This window comes from Staurois parvus, unplaced genomic scaffold (assembly GCF_062004578.1).
Source record: "Staurois parvus isolate SC_StPar_1 unplaced genomic scaffold, SC_StPar_1.0 ptg000625l, whole genome shotgun sequence".
Lineage (NCBI taxonomy): Eukaryota > Metazoa > Chordata > Amphibia > Anura > Ranidae > Staurois > Staurois parvus.
Window position 1 is genome coordinate 329596 of NW_028318421.1, and position 9586 is coordinate 339181.

At 40.1% G+C, this 9586-nt stretch overlaps 1 protein-coding gene across 1 annotated transcript in view; it reads right to left on the reverse strand.

The window, feature by feature from the left end:
- The window catches only part of EDAR (ectodysplasin A receptor), a 176053-nt gene extending 174686 nt beyond the window's left edge, over positions 1-1367 (reverse strand). The window contains exon 1 of the mRNA XM_089693332.1: positions 1167-1367. The gene's annotated coding sequence lies outside the window, so the exon portion shown is untranslated. The remainder of the gene's footprint in view (positions 1-1166) is intronic.
- Between the last annotated feature and the right edge of the window lie 8219 nt (positions 1368-9586).

The window sequence follows — 9586 nt, forward strand, 5'->3', positions numbered from 1 at the left end:
CTGTGTTCCACCACAGTACACAGCAGTCTTCCGGTCCCATCCTCTGAAAGCCGGCTTCTGGACCTAAGAACTGGACACCTATACCCGCAGCAGCTGCTAAACGCTCCGGGATGCCATTGTATTGGACAACAGATGTGCCTTATTTTATCCTTCACAATGTGAGTGTTCATTCACACTATTGTTTACAATTAATGTATTAGTGGTCTGCACTCAGTTGCGCCTTCTTTTAGTCCTTTTTTACAAATTTTTATTCTGACCCATGAGAATTTTCATAACTATAGTAACCTTTTCATTATCAATATGAGAATAGCATGCAAAAAAAGAAAAAAAAAACCCATCATTCGTCCAATATTCTCACTGTGTGTACGGGGCTTTAATGTCAACTTAGGGATCTTTGCAATAGATGTTGATCTTTTTTTTATCTACAGTAAATACTAAATTCAATATCTGGATAATGGTTCACCTGTTTTAACATATTTATAGAGCCTATACGATTATACAAGTAAGATCAGATGTGTGCTATCTATTTATTTAAGCAGTATTTTTGTTTATAGAGGAGGATTAGACAAGGGCCTTATCTTTATGCCCAGAGTACACAAAATTGCCTATATACACAGTAGCTGCAGATACATTGTAGCAAGTGCTTGAGGGCTTGTTTTCGCAGGCTGTAATTCCCCACATTCATTCAACCTCAGCCAAAGAGCTGATGATGAGCACCGCCTCGCCTGGATAGGAAACTCAACTGTAGATTCAGCTGCTTTATTAGGAATGTAGTAATCAAAACAGGCAATTAATTATCAACCAAGGATTAAAGAGTCAACAACCTTTAAAAGAACAATAAAAAGTGGAGGCGGATTTTCCATCTGAAAATGATAACTTGTATTAAATGATAGATACCATCCTAGTTTATACAGTGTACATTCCATATTTAAAAAATAAACGTCAAGGTATTTTAGCTACACAAGAGGCTGCCAAATCTTGTTACGATAATACAAATCTTACAAAAACTCAACAGCACTAGGGACGTTCAAGTTAGCTGAGACTTGCAGTTCTACAAAAGCAGAACAACGATATGTTACGCTGCTGATTTTGAGTAAGGAATACGTATGGTGCCACATACTTTTTGACAGTGCAGATATTGTATATATTTAGTGAAATAGACTTACCAGATGAGACCTTCAGTGTATTTCAAAGAAAGTATGAGCGCTGACCATCTAGTGCTCCTTTCTGCTACCAGGCTGGCTCTGTGTTTGTGAGCAAGTTCTCATCTGTGCCAAAGCTGTGAGCAGTCCTTTGAGGTTCCTATTATTTCCAGTTAATGTTGCAGACCTGAGTGTGTGCTACGTCTCTCTCCGAGCTGTGCACATGCTTTGCAAAAAGTGATTAAACTTAGCCTGGAGAGAGCAGAGTTTTTTTTTTCTTCCCCCTTTTAATGTATACATGTAAACTCTCTGACACCACCTAGAGGCTTACCTGTCTTCTTCATCCAGGCTTCCTTTAAGAAAGAAGAAAAAATAGAAATACCGGTTTGCTGCAAGGGATGTATTATATCATAAAGAGCTGTCTGTATAATTGTAGCCTAAAGAGTTAGGAAGCTTTGGCACAGTTAAAAGGGGTTTTCCATCATATTCTGAACCTGAATGATCATGCAGCTTTTCCTTTTAAGTATGTCCACTTTTTAAAGTCATTAGCATAAGGCTTTCACTAAAGCAACACCTTGAGAATTAGTACGACTTTTCCTCGAACTCTGGTCACAGGTTATTTTTTGCACATGGATAGAAAAAATGTTTTGCGCTCAAATGACTGGACGCAAGTGTATTCCAGTCCTAGGCAGCAGATATTACTGTAACAAATTTTACATGCTATATAAAATATACAAATATAAAAAGACTATTTTCTTGAAAGCATGTCTATTTTGAAAACTCAAAACAAAAATGTAAATACCTGTAGCACCCTCCTACTCAGGTGTTTCTACACTTACCAGAGAGGCTGTCAGGTAAATTCAGTGTGTGGTATTCTGCTTAACTGAGTGCTGTGATGGATTAGTTAGGGCTGCTCATGATGCTCTGGTGTTGTTTGAGTTTGTCTGAGTTCTGCCCACCTTTAGGAAGCAATGAGAGCCTTCCAGAACATGGGTAGGGGCTAGCCAAATGAATAGTATGAATATGGATACAGCCCTAGCCAGTTGTAGAGGAGGGTGGCCCCATTGCATGCTGGGAGTGGTATTTATGTTCTGTAAGCACATGGGTTTAGCATCTTTCCTGGGAGAGGAGTGAACAAGCCAGGCTGGAAGCAGGCTGCCTCGCCTGGCACTGGCTGCCATGCGGCCTCAGGAGGATCAACCTGAGGGCAGAAAGTTAGAGAGAGTGACCCAGGTTCTACAGTAAACTGATTGGGGGGAGCTGTCTGCAAAAGATCTGTCTGGTATCACTGGAGAGAGAGTAGCTTGGAGGATTGGAAGGAGGCAACCATTCTGTCCTTGGGCCTTGTGAGTACAGACACTGAGAGATTTTGGGGACTCTGTGTGCTTTGCTACCCCTTTGGTGCTTGATAGTCAGCGAGGTTATGAAAAAAGGGAACACTGGCTAGTGTTCTGAAGAGCTTGTTCAATTGTTGCTACTGCAAAGGACTTTGCTCAGCTACGTTACCTTTGGGCTGTCGAGGTCTTTCGTAACTGGATTGTACCTGAGGAGCTCAGCCCTGTAACTACTACTACTGCAAAAACGGACTTTACTCACTCCTAAACTACCTGCTGCTACATTTTAGCCACTTGCCCTCCAGAGGATTTAGCCCACTTCCTGACCAGGCCATTGTTTGCGTTATGGCGCTGCGTTACTTTAACTGACAATTACGCGGTCATGCAATACCGCACCCAGATGAAATGTTCGTCCTTTATTTCCCCACAAATTGTGCTTTGTTTCTGTGGTATTTGATCGCCTGTACATTTTTTATTTTTTGTGCTATAAGCAAAAAAAGACCGACAATTTTGAGAAAAAAAAACTATATTTTGGACTTTTTCCTATTAACTAGTTCCAAACTGCGCTATAGCCGAAGGATGGCTACAGCATGGTTGTGTAATCCTGGGATGACGTCCATGGATGTCATTCCAGATCATGCTCCCCTGCACGCCCCCTACGGACACAGCTGATCACGTGATACGGTAAACGACCAATCACGGCGGCCTTTTACCACGTGATCAGCTGTGTCCAATGACACAGCAGATCACTGGTAAATGCAGTTGCCGGTTATCGGCTGCACTTTCCTCACACTGTCACAGCATGAGGAAAGTACTGCTGAGAACCAGCAATTGTCAGAGGAGGGATCGGTACTGATCATCAGGGCAAAATTATATAATAGAAACAAAAAAAACTTTTTTTTTTCAAATTTTTTGCTGTTTTTTTTGTTTATAGCGCAAAAAATAAAACACCCAGTGGCAAGTAAATACCAACAAAAGAAAGCATCTGTTTGTGAAAAAATTATAAAAATGTCATATGGGTACAATGTTGCATGACTGCGCAATTGTCATTCAAAGTGCGACAACGCTGAAAGCTGAAAATTGGAGGGTATAAGTGCCCGGTAGGCAAGTGGTTAAACATGTCCAGTAAAAAAATTTAAAAAATCTAATTTCGTCATAAATTTAGGCCCAAATGTATTCTGCTGCATGTCTTTATTGAAAAAAAATCCCATTACATGTAAATGAATTGGTCTGCGTGAAAGTTATAGTGTTTCCAAATGGCGTTATAGATACTGGGATTTTTTTTCCCTACTAGTAATGGTGGCGATCAGCGACTTTTAGCAGTACTGCGGGACTACGGCAGGCATTCTGACACTGGGGGGAACTAACTTGGTGTCCCCAGTGACACCAATACAGTGATCAGTGCTAAAAAACAACATTGACACTATACTAATAACACTGGGAAGGAAGGGGTTAATGTGAGGGGTGATCAAAGGGTTAACTGTGTGTAGGGAGTGTTTTACTAGGGGGTGGGTGTGCTTCACTATAAGCACACTATTCAGGATGGCTGTGCTGTGCACAGCCATCCCGAGCAGTGTGCCTGAGCTGACAGGGAGGAAGACTGTAAACAAAACAGTCTTCCTCCCCGTCGGTGATTGTCGGTAATCACCGGGCGCCGACAGGTAATCACCGGCTGGGGCCAGTGATTGACATCTGAGGCCCGTGCGTGCCCCCTACCCAGAAATGCTAAATTACGTGTATATATATATGTAATTTTGTGCACCTGTGCCGCCGTGTAGCAGTATATCTGCTATACGGCGGTGGGTAAGCGGCTAAAGAAATGTCTGCTATCTGCTCTCAGTCAGGACTTCAATACTGCTCAATTAAGAGATAAGTTCAGATGTCCTCAGTGTGAATAGTTCTGATTTTAGAGTATCCTATTATAATTCCCCATCCCTATCCCCAGTTCTGCAATAAAACTCCAAAAACCAACATCCCGTAGACTTGTCGTAGAAGACAACAAGCCAAAGTGTGTGTGTGTGTCTGGCTGCGGGGCGAACAAGTGGCCCTCACGAGGGTAGCGCTACATACTGTTTTGGATGTGATCACTTAACTGACCACAGCTGTTGTGATCTACCAGTGAGCCTAATTAATGTGAGAATACGTGCACGTAGAAGTAAGACAATGGCACAGAATGCAGTTTGCCAACTTCCTAATTTCTACTTTATTGAGGAAATAACAGTAACATTTATAAGTCTTATGACGCAGGCGAAGCATATCCGATTATTGGGTGAAAAGTCCTCTAAGTTTCCTGCGTGTTCTTCCATCCGTGTTGATATCTTCCAAACATTGTCACCAAAACGACTCATTCCCTTTTATGGGGGTTATTTACATTAAAAGATACTTTTCTTCTAATGAGTCACCTAGGGTGAGACTCCGGATGAAGGCGCCATCTTAACTATCATTGTTCTATCAACCTATATCTGATTGTTTACTTAAGAGCGTAAGGAATTAAAAGAGCAAGAAGCAGATAGTAGCAAGACTATAAAATTGTCATTTTACTGATCATCTAATAGAACGTGGACTGTCTATCACAATCCACTACAATACCTAAGAACAGCTCACAGTGAAGCCATATGGCAAAATTTTGAAAAGTTCCAACCCCCTATTCCTGGTGAACTTACTCTCTACTGTTATAAATGCAGAGGCATCTTCTGAATACAGTACGCAAGTTCATAAGCTGGACCCCTTACCTGAGAAAAAGAAAATGTGGCACCCTGCAGCACAAAGAGCTCATAGTTTACTTTGCACTGAATACTGAGTGTTATTCTGCATAAAAACTGACTGCTGAGCTGCACACAATAGCATGCAGGAGATGCTTCTATCTGTCCCTTGCTATTAAAGAATATATAAACCCAACATTTCATATTCCTAATAAGTGCCTGCTGTACTGTGTACTTGTATTAAAAAGTATTCTGTTCTCTTTGTATTGCTTCCAATGTGTGAAATCCCTGGTGTTCCTGCCAGTCCCTCTGATTTCCTATTAAAAACTGACCACACTAAGCAGGAGAGCACCACCTCGTCAGTTTCCTGGCTGTGCTGAGAACTCAGTTTGCTCTCCTCCAATGATCAGACCTGTGCTGACATGCCTCCTCTGCACAGCCATTCACTGGGAAGTTGAGTGTACTGCTGTTTCTACACCCTCACCTTTCTATGCAGCTGAAAGCAGAGGTTATGTGATCACTTATAAAAAAAAAAGGGGGAAAAAGGGTATTTATAATGTTTTTTATATCTATACAAAAATGTTTTAACTTTAATTTCTATTTTAAACTGAATGGATTGTTTTACAAGGCGATGGTTTACATATACTTTAACCCTTGCCTGGACAATGGAGGATGACACACTGAAGGAGATTTACTAAAACTAAACTGCTAAAACTAGTGCACACAGAATCTGTTGCACTTGTGCATAGTAGCCTATCAGCTTCTAACCTGAGCTTGTTCAATTAAGTTTTGACCATAAAAAGTAGAAGCTGATTGGTTACTATGCACAGCTGCCCCAAATTCTGTGTGCTTCAGTTTTATTAAATATCCCTAACTATGAACCTATCTATACCCAGTCTCTGTAAATACGTAGCTCGTTTCAAAAGGTGTTTTTCTTCATCCTTCCCTCTCTATTGATTACCTGTCCACAGATGACATAACAGATTTTATGTTGTCACTCTCTACAGTCTTGTAACTCTTAGTGTTCGGCATACCTAGGTGGTGCACTTGTAGGCTAGCACCAAGAATTTCCACATACAGCTTTTAAACTTGATACTACTGTCACGGGTGATTAGCTTCACATCAGCGCTCACCCCCAGCATTACATCAGCACCTGCGCTGACACACAAATATATCTACAAAATACAGGACTATATTTACTTAGGCATCCACAACCTCATATACTATATATCAATCTTACACACTTACTACTTTTTATTGTTTCTATAAAAACATATAGAGGACCTCCATCAAGATCATCCCTCACAATAATATAAAAAAAAGTTATATATACTATATGTGTTTTTGTACAATTGTTACAATTCACCAGCACATTAAAATATAGCATTTCTTCAGGGAGGCCTACGCGTTTCATGGCATATAGCTTCTTTTTCAGGACCCATTAGATTATAACAGTCATTGCTGGGTAATATATCAGACTTTTGCAGACATAGTAAGTAATGTCATGTATTATATACACGTATGTAAGTTGGCTAAACACTAGTAGAATTTTATTTGAAAAGAATGTTTATTCGATTTTCAAATCATTAGTGAGGTCAAATTGATGTTTTCAACCACAGTGACAGGATGCAACATTTTTCTTGAACAAAACTAATTTATACCAGTGCTGCACATAAATAAATCCTGTATGATAATAGTAATAACAACAGTGTATGTGGGTTTTATTCTGTAAATTACATTCATTCCAAAATCAAATGTTAAAAGCAGTCAGGAACTGGTAAAGCTAAAAAAATCTGCTTGTGTATAGTCAGCTTTAACATATGTTCCCTGAATAGTCTATCACATACATTGCATCAAATATGTAGCTGTTTGTCTCCTATTCCAGGTATAATGAACCACCACACTCCTACCCATCTCTATATACCACAAGGGATCCAGAAGAAAATGCTCATACACATTGTCATATGGGGGGTGAGATCACCAGCAAGCTGCTTGTAAAAGGACAAAAAACAAACAAACAAAAGACGCAAATAAAGACACCAAAAACAACCAAACTCCCAGTGGTTAATAACCACCAATTGCAAGAATAGATAAGCGATATTTACAGTAATTAGTGCCATATTGCATATATAGGAATCCTCAGTAACAGTCCATATTGATGAATGGGTAACTGCCTCAGTGGCTGCTCCTCCAAGAAACAAAAGGGATCTCTACAATAGCAACACACGACAACAGCATTCAGATTCTTTCTCAAACCATGATGTTTTGAGAAAGGAGCTTGAACGCTCCAAACGCATTACCACACCCCCACTGGTATGACGTCACTTCTACTTCCAGCCCAAGTGGGCATTTCATGGTGGCCCTGGTGCTTCCTGGTGCAGGCTGTTGAGCACTTTCAACCACCACTGATGGCTGAAGGATTCTCCTATCCTAGCGATCCCCACCTGCATGAGACCCTGGCTCCACAGTTTTCTTTTTGATGAGCAGCTATCTTTTAGATATATGTAAGTTGCTAATTGTCATTCCTTTAATAAAGTTATTTTATGCTGCCACCCCTTGTTGTTTTGTGCTTGTAAAAGGAAATGGTCTTTACTGGGCTCTCAAAACAGGCAAACACAAATAGCTTCCTTCAGCAAAAGTAAAACAAACAGTTCTTAGTAATGGTATCAGTAAAACCATACAACAGGCTCACCACCAGACTCTGAGCCCCACATTGGGGTTTCAAGTTCCCACTTGTGTCAGGGTTCAGTAAAGTCTGCAGTGGATCAGCAACAAGCTCTTCAGTTGCCAGAGAGTTCACACTTGCTCACAACTTGTAATCCACTCCATTGTGCCTCACAGAGACAGGTGCTGTTTCCTTCCTGCTGCCTTTTAGGACTTACCTTGCCAGTGGCATAACCCTTTCAGGACCAAAGTTCCTCTAATCAGTGTTTGGAGGTTCTTCCATCCCAAAGCTCTTCAAACCTCTAAACCTCTGGGTGCCTAATGAAGACTTACCAATCCAGAGAGTTCTGAAAATTAGTCTTCTACAACCAAGCCACCCCAGAATCCTGGAAAAGTGCTGGAAACAGATAACAGTGGACAGAGCAGACTCCATTCAGTCTGACAGCTTGGTAAAAGAAGGGGGGTGGAGGAGGGAGGAGCTCAAAAGTTGGAGTGCCTTCCCATCCTAGGCTATTGGGCTGTGTGTTTTCATTGATGTACAGAGTGCAGAGAGAAATAACTCTAGTCCCTGATGCAAGGCTGGCTCTATAGGACTCTGAAAGAGAAAGCAGCCACCCTGCAATAGGAAACCTGGAGCAGCGATCATGACACCAGCTTAATCTAGAACATACGCAAAGATTAGAAGATAACTCAGTAAGTAAATAAATCAGCTGCTGAAAGTGCTTACACATTTGGGGGTTTAATATCACTTTAACCTTTAGGTTATAATCAGTGCATTTGTAAATACCTGTAATCCCACTTTGATGTGTTATCACAGTAAATGAAAATTACAAGAAAAGTCCCCAAAACTCATTCAGCTATCCAGCCTAAAGCCAAAGAAAACTGTTTCTGACACTTACAATAAAAAGAGAGGAGTTTTTTCAAGGTCTGTGATTTGCCCCACCCATGTTCACCTTTTTTCTGCCTGATATAAATTGACTTAAGTGGCTGCCACTTCTTGATGCATTTGGGGATGGATGGGGAGGATTCTTCAGCTACCATGGATTTCTGGTGTGCTGCTCTAACTCTCAGCAGCGTAAACCAACATTTACCTTCAGTGTTCGATAAAGTGGTCAAGAGTCAGAAGTTATTATTGTTTGTATCCTCATTGGAGGGATTTACCCTCACTGCCTGTCCTGGTGACAATTCCTGAATTATGTTCCAAAATTATTTCATTTTTTTGTACATTCTAAGGACCAATAAAAGAAAAAATATATATGTATTATTTTTAAGTTTAAGCAGCAATGGTTATAAAAAATATATTGCTGTAAAAAAAAAACAAAAACAAATTTTATTTTGTTCTATTTATAATGAACAAAAGTGTCAAACAAAGCAAACAAAAAGAAGAATTTTGCACATGAACTGTAAAAACCATAAGTGAAAAAAAGTTAGGAAAGGAAATAATTCATTAATTAAATAATGAATTAATAAATAATTAATTCATTAGATGTTAAAGTGACACTAAACAATATATTTATTCTCCCAAAACAATCCAAACACATACACTACTTTAAGGAAGGCTTTGTAATCTATTTTTCATGAAATAATTTCTGACAGTAACTTCCTCCGTGAGCTTCGGAATCTTTCCTTTTATCCTTCCCTTTTTGTTTGGAATTAGCAGTGCACATTAGTTGCGGTTATGTGCACTGCTCTATGCACACTACAAATCCCATAGTCCATCTTGCAAGTGAGCAGGAAAGGGTGG